Source organism: Pseudorca crassidens, chromosome 13, assembly GCF_039906515.1.
Source record: "Pseudorca crassidens isolate mPseCra1 chromosome 13, mPseCra1.hap1, whole genome shotgun sequence".
In the NCBI taxonomy this organism is placed as follows: Eukaryota; Metazoa; Chordata; class Mammalia; order Artiodactyla; family Delphinidae; genus Pseudorca; species Pseudorca crassidens.
This window is the reverse complement of record NC_090308.1, coordinates 64,188,492-64,214,304: the sequence shown is the minus strand read 5'-3', so window position 1 is coordinate 64,214,304 and position 25,813 is coordinate 64,188,492.

The window sequence follows — 25,813 nt, the reverse complement described above, 5'->3', positions numbered from 1 at the left end:
CATTGTGTTCAGTAGTAAAGCAGTTTCAAAAATAAGTACATATTTACTCTTAAGAATAAGTTCTCCTTTTTATATAGCAAAATATTTTTACAGTTCCCACACTATATATTTTTCTTCTTTCCAGACTACTAATCTTTACATGTTTGTATACATAGAATTTTCTTTCGTTGGGTATTTGCCCCAAAACAGGGTGCTGAGACCATTTGTGGATTCATTGTTGTCTGAAATATTGTTAGAATTTTACCCTTCAATATTAATCATGAGGATGTGATATAGTTTACATTTCTTGTTATGTGATTCAGGAAATGTCTTCTCCCCAGTTTCCACGGTATTTAGCTGCATCCTCAGTAAAGGCAGCTATTTTCCAGCCTCACTAGGTTTTTCAATCTGATCACATCTGTTACACATCTAGAAGGAAGTGCGTGACTTCTTAACACGTGAATAGCACTCTTTCTCAGTTTCTAATTCTGAAGCAAGATCACACATGGGGAAATTGAACAAAGCAGCTTAAGTTGTCATCTTACCCAGACACCATTTTCATTTTGTTTACTCCAATTCTATTTCTAAACTTCTTCATTCCATTGAAATACTCTTCCAATATGACAAATATATACATGTGAGTAATATGTCCCAAAGATTGATGCCGTTAATGACAAGAATTTTACAGTGGATAGTAATGTTTATCATGACTTCTACCACTGGAACAATATTAGAATAAAACAATTCAAAATATAAACTTCAGTCAACCTATTCACTGTCATAACTTTTTACATAATTATGAAAAAGTACAGCAACAGTTTTTCCTCTTGAGGAATATTGGGGAAAATTTCCCAGAAAGTTGTGTGGATCTAGATTATAGAGTTCCAGATCAAATTTATTCAGATAGGCTCAGATTCATTACAATAAACTGTTTTTAACATTTGATTGGTCATTATTTTATAAATGCAGATAAGCAAATATACTTATAGGGCAAGCAATTATTTTATTTATTCTGAGAACTTCAGTATGCAATATTTTGTAAATCACTAGTACCCAATTCCACCGAATAAAGTTGGGGGTCCTATGTATTTCAATATATCTTTCATTTGGGCTTGTTTCAACCCTGAGACTTTAAAAACAAAACTGTGTTGATTTCATATTGTTATAATTTTGCAATGTAATGTAGATTCCTAGGGATATATTTTATCTATACATAAGATATTCAGTACATGAAAATCATTATATTCATTGAAATTAAAAATGGCAAATAATAAAAGCAATTAGAATATTAAAGTAGTGATATCAGTATTTAAAGTTTCTCTAAGTTTAGAAAATTATTTAAGAACTAGTGACTGAAAATAGCATTTTAAAAGTTGTAGTCAGAGTCACAAAGAAAAGAAGTAAACACGTTTGTTGACTGGACTTTGCTTTGAGAAAGGTCTACTAGCCTGCTTAGTGAAATGATTTTTTTTCTGCCAGTATCTTCCATAAATGAATGAGATCAACTAGATAATTATAAGTGCATTTGTTGTAATAATTTTTTTTGAGTTTAAGTTCACCATTTCTGAAATACTGTTTTAGCTTGCTAAATCATCCACATCAGTATAGTTAGAAGCAGGTATAACAGTGTGGTATATAACAACATGAACTTTTGATATCTGTTACTTGAAACACAGCTAGTCATTTATTTTCATCTGAAGGGCTATATTGGGTTTTGGCCAATGAATAATGTATACATTATTCCTAAGGCAAAGTTATTCACCTGTTGGAAATCACATAAATGCCAAGCCCTTCTTATTCACGGCCTGATTGGAAATTATTTAATGGCTTTTTACTAGTGTTTAGCCAAACTGAGAAAATTGTATCTAATCTGTTATTCCCCGTTGTTTTTAGGTGTTTTGTATAAGAGGAAAACACTACTAATAAGATAAACATCATGTTTAAGTATCTGTAGTTTCCATTACATATTTATTTCAAGCCAAGCTACAAAACTTGTTTAAGGAAGATGGTCATAGTCTTGTCTTTCCTTTTCTTTTTTTCTTTTCTTTTCTCAAAAATAAGGGCATATTGATATTTAGTGCATGGGCATTTTTGTTCATTAGATTCAAGAAGACAAATTACAGAGCTGGATATAAATCTTAACATCATGTTTACATCTATATTCAGAAGTACTTGTACTTTACTGTCCATTTAACCAGATGTTTCTTATCACTTGTTATACCATTGTAACAGGTAGTTTAGTAAGGCCATAGTCTAAAATGTATGTTCCAAGTTGTATCAAATATATAATTGATCAACTGATGGACTCCAGTGTGTTCCAGCCTTTATATATGTGATTAACTGATTTCCTAAATAAGTCCTTACAGCTCTCATTCTTAAAATCAGTTTTCTTTCTCCCAAGACATTTGAGAAATAGGGTTGAAAGAAAAATATATAGATCCTCAGTTGCTGCTTAGACCACATTTATCCAGACCATATTTGAGGAGTTGATAATCCTAATTCTCTTCAGTTCTTATTTTTTTCAAAATGTCTCCCTGGTCCAGTTTTATTCATAATTACATGCAGTGCACAGACTGTTAATAACAATCAATTAAGAATCCCTTGGCCTTCTATGGTCCACATTCTAATCAAGAGCAGCCAGAATAATGCTGGCTATGAGCTCTGCCAAATAGACCATTAGCCACTGATGGTTTGTTTCAGTTAAAACCTCTACTTGCAGTAAACGACTGATTTCAACACGACAAAGTAATAACATGTTATTTAGGTGCTTTGTTACCTGTAGTCAGGCAGGCTAACTCTTTTACTTCAGTTCTTACATAGATATCATAAATTTCAAGGTTAAATAATAAGAAATCATGTAATAGATAATAACCAAATTATTAAAAGTAGGAAATCCTTAGCTATATAAGTCCACATTAACAGAATGATTTATAGGGGGAAACTAATAAAAGCCGCAGAGTCACTTTATCATTTAATAGGGAGGAATCCTATCACAAAAAATTTCCTTGCCAGATACATCCTCAAGAGAGATTCTTTCACATAAACTAAATAGAAGCATAGAACAAAATGCAAGAAATTATGTTGCCAGATAAAAGGATGAGCCTTGTGAGTTAAAACCATGCATGCATGAGCAGGGGAAGATTCCAAGACCATGAAGGGTGTTTTTGTGTACGTTTGTGTGTTTTTTAAATGAAACTTGACTGCAATGCATTCCCATAGTGTTTGATCACGGTTTAACGTGTCTAGCTCTCTCATTAGATTGTGAACTTGTAGAGGTCAGGAACTCCGCAATATGGCATATTTTTCAAAGGAGCACGGTGTGCAACTTACACTCTAAAGAGCAGAATCCACCGTGTTTCCTGTGTTTTAAGTTGACAAGCACCATTTGGGAAGAACCACTGAGTGAACCAGGCTCATGTTGCGCTGCCTGGGGCTCATTTTCTATGACTTTTGACTTGTTTCCTTAAATCATTTTCCTGGAGAAAATTTGGATTTTATTCCCTCTTAAGATTAAACATAGTTTAACAGTTACAGCTGGTGTGATTACAAATGAACAGTCTGAATAGGAACCTTCAATTCCATTTGTAAATATAAACTTGCCGACTTCTTACAGGCAGAGTGAAGGCATGCTACTGTTTTGTTGAAAAGTATTTAAAATGTAATGACTATAACAATACAAACTATATTTGTATGTAATACTTTAAAAAATCTGTCTTTATACATGATTCCCTTTTTAAAAGGAAGTTGTTGATCATTTGAAATATGGACTCGGCCACATTAGTAAATCATTAATACCCTTAAGCAAATGGCTCTGCAAATAATGGCCATTTCTGAAACCTTCACTTTGTACAGTTCCTTACTTTCAAAGATGTACTAAACATTTCCCTTTGAATGCCTCATTGTTACTTCAATCTCAACAACTTTATTTCATCATTTTTCCAACAAATATAACTTTCTCTACATAAGTCTATCAATAGCATTATTATTCTCTTAGACATTCAAGGCCCAAATCTTGAATTTTCCTTTATCTTTCCTAAATCCATATCCAGGCATTTTGCAAACTCTCCCTCTGCCTTGCATTCATTCTACAATTTACTCACCCTTAAAGAACAAGTCAAATTCTATTTAATTTGTCACATTAATTTTCCATTGTCACAACCTACCTGGCTTTATTTTCTATTGTCATTTCTTAGAACTCTAAAAAATTTGCAAAAAAAAAAAAACTTTAGAAGTCATTTTAGGTTTCTCTCTAGAAAGATATATAGAAAAAAATCATAAAAATTATTTTGGGTTTGTATTAATAGTTAAGTTAGAGAATAAAAGCAATCCTACAATGTAAAAATATATCTTTAACCATTAGTATTTTTTTAATTTTAGGAAATGGAAATAATTGCTTATAATATATACTTCTGTTCTTTTAATAAATTTATTTTTTATTTATTTTTACTTTTGGCTGTGTTGGATCTTTGTTGCTGCTCCTGGGCTTTCTCTAGTTGTGGCGAGTGGGGTCTACTCATTGCAGTGGCTTCTCTTGCTGCAGAGCACGGGCTCTAGGCGTGCGGGCTTCAGTAGCTGTGGATGGTGGGCTGTAGACTGCAGGCTCAGTAGTCATGGCGCACGGGCTTAGTTGCTCCCGTGGCATGTGGGATCTTCCCAGACCAGGGCTTGAATCCATGTCCCCTGCATTGGCAGGCGGATTCTTAACCACTGCACCACCAGGGAAGCCCTACTTTTCTTCTGTCTTTAAGTACTTGTGCTTCCCAGAATGTACTATGCTTTCATGATTTTAAAGAATTAGCGCTGTTATCAGTGGTGCTCAAATTGATTTTCCAAAACAATCTTCCTTAAGAAAATTTAGATTTCTCTCTCTCTTTCAAGATTAAAAAGCCTTAAAAAATTATAGCCTATATGATTACAAATTACTAAGTTAGAATGTAGTGTCTAATTTGATTTATATTTATTAAATTTAAACATGTTTTCAAATTTCATTAGTGACAACTCCCAAAAATCTCAACTAACTTTTATCATTTCATGACCATAGGGCATTTATATTACTCCTTCTTCCTGAATATAATAATTAAATAATTCATAGGTGTCATTTCCAGAGTAAGTGGGGAAAATCTGAGATTAAAAATGGAGGTTATTAAAACTGTAGCACCTGAAGTCTAAAGCTTGGAGATAATTATTAAGAACATTCATTTCTCAAATATTTTGATACATTAGCTCTTATATGGAAACTAAACTAGTTTAGGATATTGTTAAAATCCTTAAAATGTTTTTGTCATATCATGGGCCTCCCAGAGCCATCCAACTTTTATACTAATTATTTTTTCTTGGCTACATGCTGTTTTAATTACATTCATTATTTCTTTCATTCTGCAAAATCTTATGCATGGAAGTGCTGGTGGCCTGGTACATAACCATTGTTTTTTCCTGCTGTGCTAATGGCTTAAGTCCAAGTTGAGGTGCAAATAAAATGAGTTTAGAAGGCTAAATTTGGCCCCCAGTTAATTTGCTTCACAAACCTGCTACCTACTTTTTGAGTGTGTCAAAAGCTGGCTCAGTTACAAATCTATGTTCATAAAGAACCCAAAATTTAGACTGAGATTTATGAACTTGTATCCTTAATGCTTATCAATGATGTTGTCAGCAGGAAGCTCAATGAGAGATTTCTGGGGGAAAAAAGAGAGGAATTGCAATGTATTGTGATCCTTATTAGAAGTTAAATATATTTTAGCAAGAAGAAATAACAGATTAGGAGGAAAATATTTAGTAAAAATAAGGAGAGAGAAATCAGGTCAGAAGCATTTTTGACAACTTGACATACAGGAGTTCTCAGTTACCTTTGGTTAAAAGTATCCATACTGTCACATTTCTACTTTCTTTAATTTTAGACGAAAAGAAAGATAGATATTTCCTGTTGACATCAATGGTCTCTGTTCCTTTTGTATGCTCTGTTTTTGGTGTGCACCTTGATCCTTTCTTCTCCTTTTTATGTTCTAAATGAAATGGCAGCACAAACTGAAAATTCCCCTGAATCACAAATGGCTCAGAGTTATAACCTCTCTCTGTGATAGAAAACATCTCAAAAAATAAATAAATGTAATCACAAATAAATACTTTAAATGAATGATTTTTAAAAGTGTTCAACAATATATTTTGTATTACTCTTTAGGAATTTATAGTATATATCTATATTATCTATTACATTTTAAGTTTGTCTCTTTTAGGAATCACAGTAATTGGCATATACAGAAGATGCTCTGTTCCTAGGTCAAGTAATTGAAAACAAGCCCCTAAAGACACTCTTATTGTGTCTCCACAGCATATTTTATTCGATCCATAATATCTGAAGACTCTTTGGGGTTTGTTTCATTTGTTAAACAGATAAAAACTTCAGTACACATTTTTTATCATCACAGAAGAAAGATGCAAATTAAGACCTCCACTCTCTAGAAATTAACCTTCAAATGTGCAAGACAGATTAGTGCACACATCTGTAAATTCTGTGAGATTCTTGCTTTTTATTTTATGGTTATTTTATTTGGTGTTTGTTGCTATTGATAGCAAACAACAATTTCATATATAAAAACCACAGAATAAAACAGAATTGGAAACACTTCAGAAGAGTGAAACAGATTCTAAGAAACTATTTTAAATCAATTTTCAATATTATTGATCGGCCTCATGAAATGGGCAATGAGATTTAAAAAGAAAAGGTAAATAAAAACCCAATATACTAAAGAAGATCTCCAGAGAAGACTTCAGAATTCTATTATTAGAATGACAAAAGAATGTTCATTCTTTAAAACTCGAGGTGATTATCCTTGTCTTGGAAAAGTTGTGCAGTGCATTCACCTTCCATATCCATAGCTAGAATGACTACAGCATTTCAGGCAGGCAACCGACAGACAGGCTTGACCAACTATACAGCCTTAGAGTAAAAACTGAAATAATTTCTCTAAGTATGCTTAATCAAATATCAAAGCATGATTTTTATATCTCCATGCTTACTCAATAAAAGTTTAACTCTTTAAGAAAACAATTGAATAAAAAGAATAAAGAACATCATACTTAAACTCTACAGAATTTGGTTTTACACCATACATATATACCTACATATAATTGTCTCCATTTCATCATCGTTCATTGCTGTCATTTATTGCTTAACTTAACCCTGACTTTCTCCCAGGCTATGGTGGATTTAACTCACCCTAAATTTCATTAACTGAGCCTCTATCATGAATCCAGTATGCTTTGGTGTATCCAGTGAACTTGGTCTTAAAAGTTCTTGCTATGGGTTACAGTTCGATCCTTGATTTTAATCTAGAAAAAGAGACTATTAACAGTTTACAATCTTTTTAGCAAAGATCACATTTGTCCTTTGGATTTTTCTGCCTTTCTTTAGCTTCTCCTGTCTCATGACATATAAAAAGAAAAGAAGTAGAAAGGAAATAAAAAGAAAGAAAAAAACATAGAAAGGAAAACAAGACAGTAGTGTGGCATTGCTGTTGTTTGACAATCAGACGTTTTTCTTCTACCAATCAGTGTTTTCCAAGAATTGATCTTAAGTTTTTTTCTGAGCTTTCTGTTTTAGGAGCACTTCCTCAGATCTCTCATTTTTCATTTTCTTTCCTTCTCTTTTGGTAGAGAATGGCTACCTAATGGCTTTCTCTACCTAAAGTCTGTCCCACTGTAAGCACAGAAGGCCACCTAGAGTTTCTAATCTGGCCTCTGACACAGCTCTTTTCTACTATAAAGTTTTAAAATTAAGGAAATCTCACTTTAAACTAGAATATAACTAGAAAATCCACATTCACTAGGTATTAAACATTTTTATAATATAAATAGAAAATGGTTTCCTTTTACTCTCAAATCGACATTTATTTTTCTTTTGATAGCAAATTGATCTGTGAATGCAATTAGCCACACACCAAAAAAACTGCTACACACACTGCCCTTCCATCATCTTTTTGTCCCATTGGACCCACAGTGGATTGAGTGATACCTGCCCACGTTGTTGAGGACAGTTCACTTTACTCAGTCTACTGATCCAAATGTTAACCTCTTCTGGAAACACCCTCAGAGATAAACTCAGAAATATTGTTTTACCAGCTACCTGGGCATCCCTTAGCTCATCAAGTTGATGCATAAAATTATCTACCCAGAGTCCAAGGATGAAAACATGAAGATCTTATTGAAAGCTAAAATATCAGCTGGCAGAGATAAAGGAAAGGAGAATAAAAAGAAATAACACAGAATTTAAAATATTAAAAGCCATACAGAGTAGCATATCAATTAGTGCTGAGGAGGCCCTTGAGAGGCTCTTTCCAAATATAGAGGAAGAGGGAAAATAGACGATAATGTTAAGAGAAAAGATGATAGCACTGGAAGACGGATAATTGAGGTTTAATATTCTAACAACATTTATTATAGTGAGGTTAACAGAAGAAATGATATTTCATAGAAACAATATTCAGAGATACAATAGAAGAAACGTTTGCTGAACTGAAGAAGGATCTAACTATGTAGATCACAAGGGCTCATATATATATATGTATATATATCTATATACATATATATATATACATATAGATATAAAACACATATGCTAATAGTTTTAAGATTTCAGGAAATAAAAGATCTCATAAGCACTCGGGCAGGAAGAAAAGGAATGGATTACTTAGCTAGGTAAAAAAATCAAATTGTAAAAATGAGTTTAAATATTCATGTTCTGTAGAGCCACTTTTTAAAGAACTACCCTAGCAACTTGAATGACTGAGCCTTTATTCAACAGACATGTCAACAGAGAAATGTGCCTAGCTTTATCCAAAGAATTTTGGAGAAAGACAGTGCATGACATCTCATAAATCTGGGCAAAAGAAATACATTCTTTAAGTCTGTGTGAGAAGATTGTTTTTGAGCCAACATTCTAGTTAGATTATCTTCTTATTTATGGGATGTGCAATTCAGGTCAAATTCTGACATTCAACACTTAGGTTCCCATGAGAGAGAAGAAGGTGCTTTCTATCTGTAACTGGAGCAGAATTTGGCAGAATTGCCTTGTGAATAAATCTGTGAGTACTACACACAAAGAGATAAAGTGAGAGGTGTACTCACAAAAAACATGGAGTTCCCTATTTTGGAACTGCACATCAGACAAATCTTGTTCCCATTCTATTAAAATCAGTAGCACCTAATAAAATTGCTTAATTTATAAAATGTTTACAAATACCTAATACATAATGACTTACTCAAAGAACACATTCTAAATGAATGTTAAATGAATCAACATGTGTTTAAATCTATGAAGAAAACAGGAAAAGACAACAGGTTAAAGGAATACGCAATCTGCTCCATCCTTCTTGGGCTTTGAATTTGATTCCATTGTTGACTGTTTTTCTCCCATCCCAGGCTCATGTAGGCTTTTTTTTTTTTTTCCGGTAGGCGGGCCTCTCACTGTTGTGGCCTCTCCCGTTGCGGAGCGCAGGCTCAGCGGCCATGGCTCACGGGCCCAGCCACTCTGCGTCATGTGGGATCTTCCCGGACCGGGGCACGAACCCGCGTCCCCTGCATTGGCAGGTGGACTCTCAACCACTGCGCCACCAGGGAAGCCCTCATGTAGGCATTTTTTAAACTTCTGTGATGGTTGCTCCTCCTCTGCTCTTTATAAATTCTTTTGTGCATGTCTTTATTGCTTCCAACATTTTACACATACACACACACACACACACACACACACACACACACACACACACATACACACACCCCAGCTCTCTCAGATCTAAGCAGACATTGGAGATCACCATTTGATCCTTTTACCATGAATGTAATCTCTACATTGCCACAACTTAGTTTACACTTTTACTCTCCTTGTCTCCCCCTGCCCATAATCAACTACCTACAACACATATGCCGTTAGAAACATCTTTCAACGTTTTAAAAAAATTATTATACTTACAAAAATTTGAAAAAAAATTCTTACCCTTCTTTCCTAAGAGAAATCAAGTTAAACAAAATGATGATTTAACTTGATTTTTTAAAAATTCCTCTGTCTCTTCCCACCACCATCATTTTGTATGAACTCACCATGAGTTCCCTTTTGCTGTAAAAAGAATTGTATGGCCTTCAGTGTCTAGGCATTCCAATGGATCTCAGAAGGATGACTTCACCCTCTAAAGCACATGTTCATTCCCCTGCACGTGGAGCGAAGTAGAATCTATCCTGCGCACCAGGTCCAAATCCCCGACCTGGCCTTCCTCATCTGCTGACCCCTTTTTACCTGTCAGACCCAAATCCACCCACTACTCCTTAACAAGTAGTCTCCTCTATTTCCTGTAGGTCCTTGTGACATTTTCATGTCATGAGAATTCTGTGAGAAGATAGAAGCAAGCTGCTTAGCAATGGGCTTGTCATATAGGAAACATTTATTTAAGGCTAGTTTTTATTTCTCCTTAGAATTAGTGCTAAGAGAACTTCAGATATGATAGACTTGTTTCCCCACTGATTGGTTGCCTGAGGTCATGTCTTATGTTTTATCACCGCAGTACCTTACTGAGCACGTCATAGAAATCTATTTGTTTGCAATTTCTGAACTTTATGAAGAGATGTAATTAGCTGAATTTATTTATTTATTTAACTTCATTTTTTTAACATCTTTGTTGGAGTATAATTGCTTTACATCGTTGTGTTAGTTTCTGCTGTATAACAACGTGAATCAGCTATACATATACATATAGCCCCATATCACCTCCCTCTTGCATCTCCCTCCCAGCCTCCCGAATTAGCTGAATTTGATTTTTTTTTGATCCTCTAGCATCTAAAACTTAGAGACCAAAAGGAGGTGACTTCTAATTTACCAAAGAAATAAAATGAAGTATTTGTTGTATATATACACATAGATATATATACATACATTGCAAAATATAGATTACATACATCAACATTTTATTATACAATCCCATTTAAGATTTCTTCTTTTTTCAATACTCTTTTTATTACTATTTTCTATTTTTAAAAAAGAATACATGTCACCCCAACATTCAATACATGTTTTCACTGAAATACAGAAAAAAAAAATGGATTTAGCTTTCCTAGAGAGTATAAATCATGTTCATATCCACACCAGGATATTTTGATTTATAACTGAATTCAAAGGAATAGATTACAAATATACACTAAGTAATGAGGAAGAATCTAAGCAGGTATCATAGAACTCTAAACCCTCGAAAGACTAATGACTGTCCTTGCATTTCAGAGTAGATAAATGTAATCATACAATTACATTGATGGGCCTTTAAAGTACAGCTCTTTGTGGATTATAAACATTGAGAATGAAAGAAAAGACATAGCTAAAATATTGCATCAATAATGAATGATGAGAACCAAAAGGTACTGGAGGACTGCATTCACAGTGTCATTACTATGCAAGTCAGCTTCCTAAACTAAGAAGTGAAATAAAATAAAAACCATAGGCAACGTCTCTGTGAGTGCAACAAAATATAAATGATTTTTCTGTGTTTATTTCATTTGAGGTATGTAAGTAATTTTATTTCTCTGACTAAAGTTATGAAATAAGGCCACCAGCAATTTACAAGCAATATATATATATAATATATATATATATACAGTATTATATCAAGCTATTGTTGTCATCACTTTCTATGTATTGTGTTGGTATCAATATTCCCCATTATTAAATAAAACGATAGTAAAAAAAAAAACAGATTTTATATGTGTACAGATTTCAGTTTCAGAAAGTGGTTTTATGCAATGACAGTTGCTATGACTGAGAAAAGTAATAAACAAATGGCCTGTTAGTGACCTGTTGCATCTTGCATACCTGGTTTGGTTTTGAGACAGCCTAGTAGAGTGCAAGAAAGTGCAAATGGGTTCAGGGGAGAGTTATCTTCTAACATAATCCTTGTTCCTTACTGTGTGACCTTGGGTTGTGACTTTCCCTCTTTGGAACTCAGTTTCTTCATCCATAAAATGAATATCGTAGAATGGATGATCTTAAGATTCTCTTCCACATAAAATGCCTTATTGTGATATGGAGAGTATGTGATAAAATTTTTAATGATAGGTTTTTCATGAAGGATGTGTATGAATTTGAAAAACTTGGGAACTTAAGGCAGACCTACAGAGCCTATTTTTTTGGTACACATTTTTTTTTTAAATGAACTACATGAAAACACTTTAAAATCAGAATATTTTACATTAAAGAAATGCATATTTCATAATTCCTTTGAATAAATAGATCTGGAAATGCTGAGCATATATTCTGTCACTCTACATCTCAGGTTTAGGTGATGGAAGAGAGACTTTCCCTATAAAATGGAGACAACAATACCCACCTAGCAAGTTCACTGTGAAAACAGAAATAAGCATGTAAATTACTTAGCACAGTATTTAGCACACATGGGCTCAAAAACTAACAACTATTATTATTATTGCTGTTATTTTCATGAATTAATAATAAGAAAGAGGAAAAGCGTTTGGAGTTGAAGTCTTCCATTTCTTTATAACTACCATAGTTTTGGTTATATAAGCAGTCCTGTTTACAGAACACAAATATGATTTGCTGCAGATCTAGGTTTTATTATGATTAATCAATAATATTGAAGTAGAAACCCAATCATCAAAATTAGGTTGATAACTGAACAAGGGATACATACATTCCAACTTTTTCATCATCCTTGGAGGAAAATGTGATACTACAATACATTTTATGAGAGGAAGATAACTTTTCAACTAAAGATGGCTGGATATGATCTCCCTTAGGCAGTTATTCCACTGGGGAGTCTGTCCCAGTGTCTTGAGGAAGTCTTTCCAGTTTTTATGTGTATTAAATTTCATAATATCCAATTTAGAAAAAAAACAGGAGGAGGAATCCTCTAGAATTTAAATATAGGAGTACAATTCACAGCTTCTCAATTTCTCCAAAAGAACACAAAGCAAGAAACACCTTTTATATTTTTTAAAGTAAAAATGTGAAATGGTAAAGGGTAATGGGTCAAAAGAACTTTTGAAGAGTTTCTGAAGCCTGAGGACTTTTTCTTTGGATCATGTATCTTTCCAGGCTCTTGCTCTGCTGTGTCTAATTTGCATTGTACAGGAAGTGCTCTGTGCACCTAACTCCTGCTTCCCCTCCTTCATCTTCTGAGTACCGCTACATTTTGGAACACTTCTCTCCTGCAATGCCCTTCTTTGCCTTGGGCCCCCTCCATTGCACCAAATTATGATAAGTTGAAGGAATTTAGGTGCTCCTGTTACACTGGCCAAATGAATAGCTTAAAGGAAACCACACGCCACTAATTGCCATATGCTGTGTTTTTGATCACTAAGTTATGGCCTAACAGTTCATACCATGAAGCCTCTCGCGTCTCAGTTGCCTGAGGTTGCTTGGCATGAATAAAAAGGAAAGAAAAACTTAAAATACCCCCTGAAAAACTCTCGATTGAACATTTTTCTAATAACCCCATACCCTTACACTTAGTCACACCATTAAATATTTATTTTCATCTATTTTAGCATTTAATTGTCAGCAGCTTCTCTTGATTCTTTTTTCCCATTTGGTTTTCTGAAGACATGGTCATTTATTAGACAATAATGGTATAAATAAAGCAACTTCTCACACATGAAGCATTGTGAGAAACAAAGGCACATATTAGGTTGATTACAGCTTCAAAAGTTCTCTATAACTAAGAAAAGGGTCACATGGCTTATTACATTAGCTCACAAAGGATTTTCTTTTCCACATATTAATGATACCTGTCAAAAGATTTTTTAGAAGAATCTGTTTTTAAAATTCAAATGTACTATTATGCAAAACTGCTATTTAGTATTATCCCCTAGAATGTAAATTTCATAAGAACAGAGACTTTATATGTTTGTTACTCCTTAAATAGCACCTTAGTATATTCTCAAAACTTATTGAATGAATAAATGAATACATGAGTATTTCTGGCCTTGATGCTCCACAATATGTTGATTACTCTTTCTAGGGATGATCATGAAAGACTGATTTTGCTCTGCCCTTGTATTCACTCTTCACTGTAGCAGTGAGTATAGATACTATTCCGATAACCTTTGGTACATTCACTTACAGAAAGAAATGTAACCACTGTACTAGTGTCCTGTGGCTGCTGTTTTACAGATTGGGTGTCTTACAACAGGAATTTATTCTCTCACAGTTCTGGAGGTCTGCCATCAAGATGTCAATAGGGCAGCACTCCCTCCCTCTAAAGGCTCGAGGGAGAATCCTTCCTTGCCTTTTCCAGCTTCTGGTGAATGCAGGTCTTCCTTGGCTTGTGGCTGCAAAACTCTGGTCCCTGCTCCTGTCTTCACATGGCCCTCTTCTCTTCTCCCTTTATGTCTTTCCTCTGTGTGTCTCTTATAAGGACACTTATCATTGGATAATCCAGGTTTATTTGGATAATCCAGGATGATCTCATCTTGAGATCCTTAATTTAATTACTTTTGCAAAGACCCTTCTTACACATAAGGTCACATTCACAGGTTCCCTGGGTTAGGTTGTGGGCATATGGCAGGAGACACCATTCAACACATTACACTACCCTGATATCAGGAATAGTAAAGATGTACTTCAACTGATTAGACGATGAGTTTAAAAGAGCACTTGGATGGAGTTCTAGGACTTCGCCTTGAGGTTAAAGGGTGAACTGCTTAGCATGACAGCTTTCCAGGAAATGGAGTATCTCTGTGGCCAAGGAATGGAGAAATAGTTGTTAGCAATCAGATTTGCAGCTGGTGACTACAGTAGGCAGAAGAGAAATGTATGTTAAATCAACACACACACACACACGCGCTTACACACAACTGTGACCTACAGAACTTCATTATCATCCCCCCAGACCTCTGCTCATGTACAAAAGAAGTCAGAAATTTGGAAAACAAATATCTTAGACTCAAAGTTAATATTTTTAAACAACTGAATCAAACTGAAGGAAATATAGACAAAATCTCAAAAGTAGTAAACATTCTTACTAGAGATATATTTCTTGTCCTAAATCAAGTAAAAAATCTTTATTTTCAAGTGGCTTTGGAATATTATAAAATGACCATATATTAGGCCACAGAAAAACTACCAAGACAAAGTCCAACACAGAGACCTAATTATTTTCTGATAAAAATGCAATAAAGTTTCTGATAAAAATGCAATAAAGAAAAATAAATAACAGAAATAAAAAACAAACAAAACACATAGTTTGGGATGAAAATAATCTCTCTCCTTTAAACTATGCTTGGATTAAAAAGAATATCAAACCCAAACTTTTGATAAGTGTAAGAACTGTTATGAAAAATATTATAATTTAAAAGAAGCCTTGTTTTAAAGAATCCAGAAATTTTAGAAGAAAAAGAAATTTAGCTACATGGAAACCAAAAGTTTTTACATGGGAAATATTAAAATAAATACATATACACATAAAGTCAAAACAAGTGACAGTCTAGGGGAAAATAATGTAACAGACAAATGGCTGGTTACCTTATTTAATAAGGATCTTTTTAAGTAGTAAGCAAAGACCAACCCACAAATTAAACAATGAGGAGATAATATGAACAATCAATTCATGAGCAAAGAAATAGGAGTGTTTTATAAACCTAAAAATAAGCTTAATCTTAATCATAATTTTTAAAATGAAAATCAAAATCACAATAACTAGTACTTGTATAGCTTGTTTGCTTGTCAAAGATTACAATGCCTAATGAGACACTGTTGATAAAGAATATGGGTATTCCTTAAGTGGTAATAGAAAAAATAATCCAAAGCTTTTAGAGAGTAATTTGGCAATATCTAAAACATGCAAACTTTTTGATCTAACAATGCAAGTTATTGGAATTTATCTTGAAAATATGCATATGCAAATATATCTACTTGTGCAACAATGTATGCAAAAATAGTTTTCTCTGTGGCATCAATGAAGCTAGGTTTTAGGGCAGGAGGGAGACTCTGGTGTATTCTTGTTACCAGTTTAAATTTTCTTTTACCAAGTACATGCCTTATTGTCATGATGTAAATAAATAAGCAGTTGAATTAATATGCGAATAGAAAAGTAAGTGAGGAAAAAAATGAATAAACAGTAACTGCATTTTGTGTGTGTGTGGGAAGCAAAGTAAGAACATAGATTCAGCAGATTTCAGGCAAAAGGCAAAGGCGATGTAAACCTAGACTTGGCAGGGCAGTGAGAAATGGTCTCACCAACTGGAGCAGCTTAATGAAAAGGATGAAATTTCACAAGCTCTTTAAATAATGTGAGAGAGATTTGAAGATTCTTCCTCCACCAAAACACACACACACACACACACACACACACACACACACATGATATCTTAAGCTCAAAAAAGACATAAAATCCAAACTAATGTATAAATGTGTATAAAATTATATTTTTGTGAGAAGTTATTAAAGCTGTTATTCAAATAAAGGAGGAGTATGCTTGGATTATTAAAGATTCTCTCCTTTTCTCTCTCTGATGTGCAACACATGAAACAAGAATGCCTGAACTTGACTAATACTGGCCACAGAGGATTTTTCATGCTAAACAAGGCTTTGACAAACAACATGACTTTCAAGGCAGATAAATCTAGACCCAATGTTAGCAGGCACTAAAAACATCAGCCCATCTTTATCTTTGATGGTTCCTATATTCAGCAGGAAAATGTTCTTTTTCAGTTGAATGCATTTAAATGATAAATAAATAGCTGTGAACTGAATCCTAGAAGAAAAGAGAAAAACAAAAACAATCACTCTTGGGTTGTTTTATGTGACATATTAAAGATTTTCTGGAACTTCAAAATAATACATACCATATGCTTTATAAGTTATAACTGTGGAGGCCAAGTTTTTAGTAAATAAAAATAAAAAACAAAATACAATAACGGAAAAAGGTGACTTCTAAACACTAAATTTTCTAATCAGAGTAACACAGTTGAAAGATATGTTAAAGGTTGTCTAATAGCCTGATGTTTGGATTTCTCTCTTAAAAATCTTCACTAAGAGTTGATTGTCTAATATGATTGAATACCTAGCAATGATCTACAATCTGGGCCCTACATATGTCTGTGTTCATAGACTACATGTCTTCCTAGATGCCACCAAAGATAGAAATTCTGCAAACATTAATAAGGCTTGGCATGAGAAGCAATATAAAATTGAGGGATTAAGAGTCTGTCATTTCCTTGTTCATTGATTTTTTTTTAATTTGCCTGGCTCACATCAATATATTAATATATACATTTAAATATTATAATAGCTTATTACAATTTCAGCAAATAGAATCCCCGTTGTTAATGATAACAGGTCTATTGCTTCACTTGTATAACTGTGCAGGGGGCCCACGTGGAACTGGAAAAAGAGATGGGAACATGGAGATGCATTTAGTTAAAAAGAGAGAACATGACAGGTGGTAATGGAAGGGGAGGAAAGGAATAACAGTGAAAATTATATAATTTTATTAACTACTAATTTTGGAGTTGAAGAAACAGCCTCCTCAAGTCACTTTTTAAATCTCTGATCTCAGTTTTCTCATTTTTAAAATAAGGATAATCAGAGTTTTTGTTGTTGTTCTTGTTAATAATTAAATTACTTATTCCGCAAAATATTTGGTGTCTTACGGATATTGAGGACTTGATAATAAGTTAATTATTATTATCATTATGATCATCATTACTAATGCTGAGAATTGCTGAATCTTCTCCCTCACAAGAAAGAAAGAAATATCCTAAGAACAATTGAAAGATGAATTCATTAACTCCATCTGTCCCCAACTTTTCCTGAGATGCTCAGTATGGATACTCTAAACTAGTGGATTCATCTTAAAAACTCAAAGATAAATAAAACTAAAATTCCATTTCTTTTTCTTATTCTTCCTTAAATCCTTCCTAGTCTTTAACCAAGTCTCCTAAAAATAAAGGCTGCTTCCTACTTATTCTACAGAATCCCTTTTCACTGATTCTGATCAAAATGAATATACTGCTTGTTCTTTTTTCAAGAATCTATTAAAATGCCCAGCACTTCATAGGTGTGTGAAAAAAGATTAACCGAGGAGGAAGGGTGCCTTTGAAATTTTTCCATAAAAATGCAAAAGGAAGTAGTTGATCCTTTCTTCAGGCCAGTTGATCTGACCTTGTTTAGTTTATAGGACATGTAAGAGCCCATATCCTTCACCTATTCATTCACAACACTCTCAGGAGACTAGCAGCAATTACTGAAATCCTGTGTTGGTCCATTTCAAGAATTAAAAGAAAAGAAGACGACCTGGTTTTATATTTTCAGCCCCCTCCTCCAAGATAATTTAAACATAAGCTCATAGTTTTCTGACAACAGTTCAAAGTCTTTGCTTTAAAATGACAGAATAGTAGAGCTGACCAAGCGTGTGTAGGGTTTGGGGTTCTCTTCGTTCAGGTATCCTCAGGTGACCTCTACCTGAAGTCCTGGCTCCAAGTCCCAGTGAGGATTTTCAATAGCAGAATGAGTCAGTGTGGCTTTCCTGCTCCCCATCTTACCTGTCAAGGTCAATTAGGTAAGAACGAAAATTTCTACTCATATGGAAGAGCCCTTTGGATCCACTGCCCCACCTGAGTCTCCTTAGACCTAGTGCCTCTTCCATGGGAAGCATGTTCCAAGGAGCCCCAGTAGGGGACAGCTCTGCTGGTATATTTCCAGAGGAATATTCTGGCCATTTTCTCTGAATTCTCCCCTTAAAAGCCCTTTTAAGGCTTTGGATTACATAAAGGAGAAAATTCAATTAGATAATAACGATCTTCAACACATACTAATCCAGATTTTTATCAAGGCGCGTCTGTCCAGGCTCAAGAGGAGGCTTCATCATTTCATTGTTCAAGCACAGGAACCTCGTGTGTGTGTGTGTGTGTTTGTTGAATTGTGATGTAAAATGTAATTTTTCAGAGCAAAATAGTTTCCAGGCTACTGTAGTTAAGCTATACTGACAAAGTCACAAATGAACCTCAAACACACACACACACACACACACACACACACACACACACACACACACAGGAGCCTCTTGACAGGAAACAAAGTAATTAATACATTGAAACATTGACTAGAATCAGATTTTTTTTGAATTTCATTTACTGAAAAGCCTGTCTTGAATTATCCCATCTCTGTCTCTCTGCATTTCCTGGGGGTCGACTTTGCACCTGATGTTTGAAGTTAGGAAGTGATGAAAGTGGAGGTGTGTTCTTGGCTTTTTGACCCACCACCAAACCAGACGGGGCTTCTTTATACAGCTTATGTGAATTAGGGAGTTTTGACATCTTAATCACAGAAAGAATCCTTTTCCAGATTCTCTATAAATGATCTGAAACAACTTAAAATTTCTTGGAAACATAAAAGCATGAAATAAATTTACTTAGTTTGGAAACGTTCCTTGTTTATTGATTTGTATAACTGTGGACCACATTGCTTCTTCATAGTTATGCACTGCAGAGAAAAACTCTATGTATTTGGATGTACAGTGAATGACAGCTGGAGTTGAACCTTATCAAACCATCCTTTGGTTAGAAAACCTAAATAAGAATTTACGAAAAATGCAGAGTACAAAAGAGAAAGGAGCTTACGAAGTAGCACGTAGCTAGATGTCCCAAGAGCTCTGGCTTTTCACTGACTGTAAATGAAAACACTGCCACTGCTATTGTGTATTCATCTTTCTTGTATAAATGCTAAGCTTATTATATTTCATTCTAATATCATTGGACTGTCGCACAGTTAAGGCCGTATCTCCCTCCATATGATGCAAATTATCAGTGGAAAAGAATGTACTGAGGCCAGAAAGTTTAGAAGCCAGTGCTTAGACAAGCAGGAGAGTGAACTTCTGACTCTCTCTGGGCCCTGCATTTTAGTATAGGAAGGGAAGAAGACAGAGCCAGAGATGAGAGATACAGAGGAGAGAGAAAGAGAGAAGTCATCCTGGACCCTTGCTACTCAGAATTACGGTTCGATATGTAACAAAGGTCCTAAGCCCTAATGGTTCAGAATCTGCATATAATAGGATCCACAAGTGATTCATATGCTCATTAAAATTTGAGGAGCTTCCCAAAATAAAAACAAGTCAGTTATATTTTATTGTGAAATTAGTTGTGTTACTCTGTGGATCCGTTTCTTTAAAAAAAAAAAAACTCTTGAGACAAAAAACAATTTGATTTAAAATTGGTATAGCATCATCTCAAATCTTTTACAGACAATGAAAGAAAAGGTCCCTGTCCAGAAAAAGAGACTCCTTTAAGTCATGGAGGTGAAGCATCAGTAAATAATGGGGGAGAGGGTTCAAGGGCCCAGTGGATCTCTGAGATCGAAAGATAAGGGCCTGAGGTTTGAATGTTCCTCATCACGTGGAGAGTCTGCCTAACATCGAAACAAACAGATTCAAGTTTGATTTTATTAAAGATCACCTTGTGGGTGATCTTTAACTTCCAGGAGTGTTCAGGCTTTGAGTAAACGAAACACATATAAGATCAAGACATATTCCTGAATGCCAGTTTATTTGTTCTTTTACAATAATAAATAAAGCCAACATCTTCACGTAGGCAAGGTCAGCCCAGTTGAATACGAAGCCAGCTTATAACTTTGAAAAAGATTTGTAAATACCAGATCCTACAAAAAAGGAAAGTAGACACCATTGCAATTAGGTAATTGAAAGAAAGTCCTTTCACTGGGATAGCCTTTGACAATGTGGTCAAAGACACTTAAGACCAGTTTTGGCTAACTCCTGTATCTCCTTTGGGACCCTGTATCTCCGTAGGCTAGTCTTATGGAGACATACATTTTTTTTTAAATCTTTTTTCCATTTACTATTGGACTGTGCTATCTTTTAGTGATGCCTTATTTTACTTCCTCAGCATATATGTTAATACAATTTTCTAGGCCACAGGTTTATTCCAATAAATTTAACTTAACTCTGCTTAGATCAGTATTTCTAAACATGAAGTTATAGGTACCTGCATCAAAATCACCAGAGATGTTAAATAATTCAGCTTTATGGTCCCACCCAGAACCACTAAAGCAGAACCAACTGGAACAGTTCCTGGGAATCTGCATTTTTAAAACTCCTCAAATGATATTTACTTATCCAACTAAACTTTTTTTTTAAAAAAAAATCACTGGCTTGTGTCTCTACTCTGATTGCTTAATTAGGAAAAAAAATCTATACCCACCAATTTAAAAGTTGTTTGAGATGGGTGCTTTTAGTGTAGGCCAACTTTTCCAACCCAAATTGATAGTTTAGTTTTACTCTCAGAGGACTAATTTATTTGAGATTCTTAGAAGATTCTTCATTCTGAGGCCCTCAAGTAGTGCTAACAAGTGTATGATCATTTCACATCATCAAAGAATTTCAAATCTAAATCTACGACTTTTTTTCACAGAAGTGCATATCTTATACATATATGATGAAATTTAATGCATATAGACATTCACTTACCAACTGCTTTAAGTAGCTACTGTATGTTAGACCTTTTCAGATGTAATCTTTTTAACGTTTTACTAGTATTTGGTTATTTTTTTAATTTCTTTTCATGAATTTCATTAATGAAATCTTTTTTGAGGGTCTGTCATATATCAGAAACTACCCAATGCACCCAGAATTCACTGTTGGCTAACTCACCGCTGCCAGCTAATGCATGATTCAGTTGTTATTTACAGCATAATCAAATGGAAAGAAATTTCTTCAAAATACAACTCTGTATGGACTTTGGTTTCGCCGAATTTGAGTCAGCAAATCTTGCAAAAGATAAGTGAGGTTAAGTTGTAGTTGATTTCAATACCTATATTTAGCAACATGAGAAGGTCTATTCTTAAAATGTCTAAAAATTATTTTTAAAATTTGTTAAAAAAGAGTAGGCCAGCAACCTGTAGAGAAGTACATTCAGTTTACTGTGCATATTATAAAACAATAAATTATGAACACATGATTCTAATACCAATAGATGACTCTTGAACAGTGAGAAACTAGAGATAACCCTTTACCAGCATAACCAAGGGCATGTTGGTCAAGGGTTGTCATCAGTCTGGGTTCTCATCTCTGTCTCCTCTTTTCCAACCCAAGAAATCCCTGCTGACTTATTGCTTTTTGAAAGTGGGCAGGGTAAGGATAGGAGAGGGCTGTAAGACCAGGTTGTGGTATGGAATCATATCCTGCTTGGGATCCTGGTTAAAATGGAGTTTTACTCTAAGGAGAGCTTATACCACAGTATATCCTAATCAATCCTACTGATACATCTTTCCATTCTCCCTCCAGCTTCTCTCTGGGAGGCATTTAGGACAAGTGCAGATTACTTACATCACGTCTAATACTCCCAGGGCAACCCAATGTTATACAGAATACATACAATAGAAATCCAATTACAGTTTAGCATTCCATTTGATTTACTTGTTTTAAAATTCTGACAGATGTTAAATAGGTTCAATAAACTCGACAATAATTTAAAGTCTCTATATTATATTTAAAATAGTTCTGAGGAACTCAGTAAAATGTCAATTTCCCCCTGATTTGCTACTACACTGCATATTGTTTCCTATGAAACTATTAATTTTCCTGCCTCACAGTCTCTATCCTCATCAGTCCACATTTATGTCCCCTCGTTCCTTCAGATGAAGCTCTGAATGGGCTGAAGCTCCCTGTGACATGCCGAAGGCATCACGAGAGCCGGATCCTGACAGCAAGCCAGGAAGATGGACCAGCCATCCATTTGTTAATGTGTCGCACTCGAATTACACATGACTGGCTGCAAAATTAAATTGCTCTTTCAGTATATCAGCAGAGACACAGATACAGCGTTATAGCTCTGTCTTCCTATTGTTTTCGGATCAGAAAATGCTTTACTTGTGTACCCTTGCTAAACTGTGTTCACTGAAAGTGCAGATTGAAAAGGGTATTGATTGCAGCTTTCCCCAGGCCTGGATGGTTCTGTGATTTCAGAAGTGAACATTTAGAAGGAAAAAGTGTGTGTTTCCAGCCTTGGCACCTGGAAAATTCCGGAAACTTTTAAAGACAAAGACTGATAATGAGATGATGCTGTTAAACTTCCTGGGAGTGATCTGTGCAGCTGTGTCCATTCTCTGCTTCCTAATCTAAAGTTCTGCATTCAGGCTTAATAAGTCTTCCATATATAATTCTCAAGGCCTGCAGATACAGTTGCATCCATAATAATGGCTGCTGTACATACAGTGTGATCAAGAGAGAGAAAGCAGGGCCCCAACAGCCAACACATATCACTGGCAAAAGATAAACACCGCAAACTTCAATGATTCAAACTTCTCTACATGAGGTAAATGCAGATGAAGTTGCCATCACTTACAAGGGATTTCAATTATACTTGAATCAAGGTCAAAAAAAATATGATATAGGGCTTCCCTGGTGGCGCAGTGGTTGAGAGTCCGCCTGCCGATGCAGGGGACACGGGTTCGTGCCCCGGTCCGGGAAGATCCCACATGCCGCGGAGCAGCTGGGCCTGTGAGCCATGGCCGCTGAAACTATGATATAAATAAAGACCGCCCAAATGAGAACACACAGAGGCTATTTATCCAGAGCTAGATATAGCAAGGGAGTCAGCCACCACGACTTGTGTTTGGCAGAGACTCCAAGGCAGGCAGGGAGTGAAAATGCTTTATGGTGAGGAGGAAAAAAAAAGGCATCAGGTCTGCTCTGGTTGGAGGGCGTTGGCATGGGGAAGCTGAAGGTGGATACTAGAAGCAGGGCATCCTATGTGATGGACTAAGAAAATATTTGCCTTTCTGTGTTGGTCCTGAGTTAGAAGAAGAGGAAAAATGTATGGAAGCTGGCAGCCACTGAACAGCTCCTGAGTATCTGGGGCCAATTGCTGCAGAGGCTGTGGTTTGGCTTCCTGGGCTGGTTCCCTCAAAGGTTGTGGGTCAGAGTTCTATTGCCACATAGTTTATCCCACCATGGTCCATTTGTATATTCAGTTACTGCAGTGGAAGTGAAAGCAGCATTGTTAACTTCATGTCGGAAGATGGTGGGTAAACATAATACCCAATACTTCTTTTGAGAGTTTACGATCACACACCTTAAAGGCTAATGATAGCAACAGACTGAAAATGGGAAAGGTTCTCCTAGTCTCCTTGGCTTCTGCTAAAGAGGCAGGGAGTCAAAACAGCTCTGAAAATGAATGAAGTGATCTGCTTGTGAGAAACTACAGCCATGTGCTTCAGTAGCTATAGGAACCAGATGATGCTTTGCTTTTGTAGTAGGTCATGAAGGACCTCTCTGTCGTAGGCAAGATGACCAGAGTTGAGAGGCGGAATGGATCTGTGTGAATGACCACGGTCAAGAAGGCTTTCGTGGGGAATGTATAGGTGAAACAAGCCCTTGCAGAGTTGGGCAGGGAAAGAACTGGTGGAGAGACAGTTTATGTACTGTGGATACAATTAGTAAAGGCGTATATTTAGAGATGAGATGGTCAATTTGACTACAGATTCTGCTATGGCAGAATGATAGCAGAAAGTGAAATGAAAGAAAGGTGTAGAAGATATAAAGACTATGAAATGCAGCTCTACTGATGGAAAAGAAAAGGAAAGTAAGAAGTGAAGTTGGTTTAGGAGAATGTTGTATTCAAACCTGGATGTGTATTTTTGGACCTGACAGAAGCAGGATATTCAAAAGGAATTAAGTGTAGGCAGCTGAATGTCTCCCATTATGTTTTAAAATGGAGAATCATGGCAAGTATATATTTGAAATACATTCCAGAGAAGTGATATTTTGAAGCTGTAAATATGTTCCCCTTAGGGAAAGGTTTTACAGAAAAAAGCACACAAATCTCTTGAAACTTGAGTAATGGCCACACAGTGAAAGGAGAAATAAGAATTAGTGGAAAGTTCAGAGAAGTAGGATTAGAAATCCACATATTACAATTCCAAAGAATCTTGGGAAAGTCCATAAAGATGATGGAAGTGGGGGTCATATGAAGTTATCAGGAAGAAGAAACACTATGGAAGGCACTGTACCAAATGTCCTGATGCTATAGTTCAAAATGTTCTTTCATTAGCTGATGAACTAAAATAACTATATTTTAAACACAAAATGAATTTTAAGAGTATCAAGTTTACAGCTTTGGCGGCCTTGTGTGAAAATTGAACACACAGAAAAGGAGGCCTGGCTGCGTCTGTTTGGAAGCCCGCAAGCTCAATTATTTATACATAATTAAAATGAACAAATCAACTGATGAAGTTACCATGCACATGTACCTAATAAATAAGTAGCTGGTTATGTGAGAATATAGGAAAATACATTATAAATACAAATGGTTTCAAACCAGCAGAAATTGACTTCAATCTTTTCTTTAATGTATAATTACTGATATCAGAGGCAGTTTGTGTAACTTTTACCAAAACACACTGAGTTGGGAAGAATTATGAAATGTATAAAAACAGAATAATGAGACTATATCATTGAGAGACCTAGTCACGCAGTTTTTTGAAGAATGAATCTTTACACACCTTTTACAAAGGGACCCTCCTAAGAATTGAAACTCTGCAATTATTTTTAGGGCCAGATTATTTGATCTTTATTTCATCTCTCTCACCAAAGTGTACATAATAAGACATACCTTAGGAAGGAGTTTATTTTTAGTTTATTTATTTTATTTATTTGGCTGCATCGGGTCTTAGTTGTGGCACGTGGGATCTTCATTGTGGCACGCACTTCTCTCTAGTTGTGGCACATGGGCTTCAGAGCACACGGACTCAGTAGTTGTGGCTCAGCCCGTGGGATATTAGTTCCCCAACCAGGGATCAAACCCACATCCTCTGCATTGGAAGGTGGATTCGTAACCA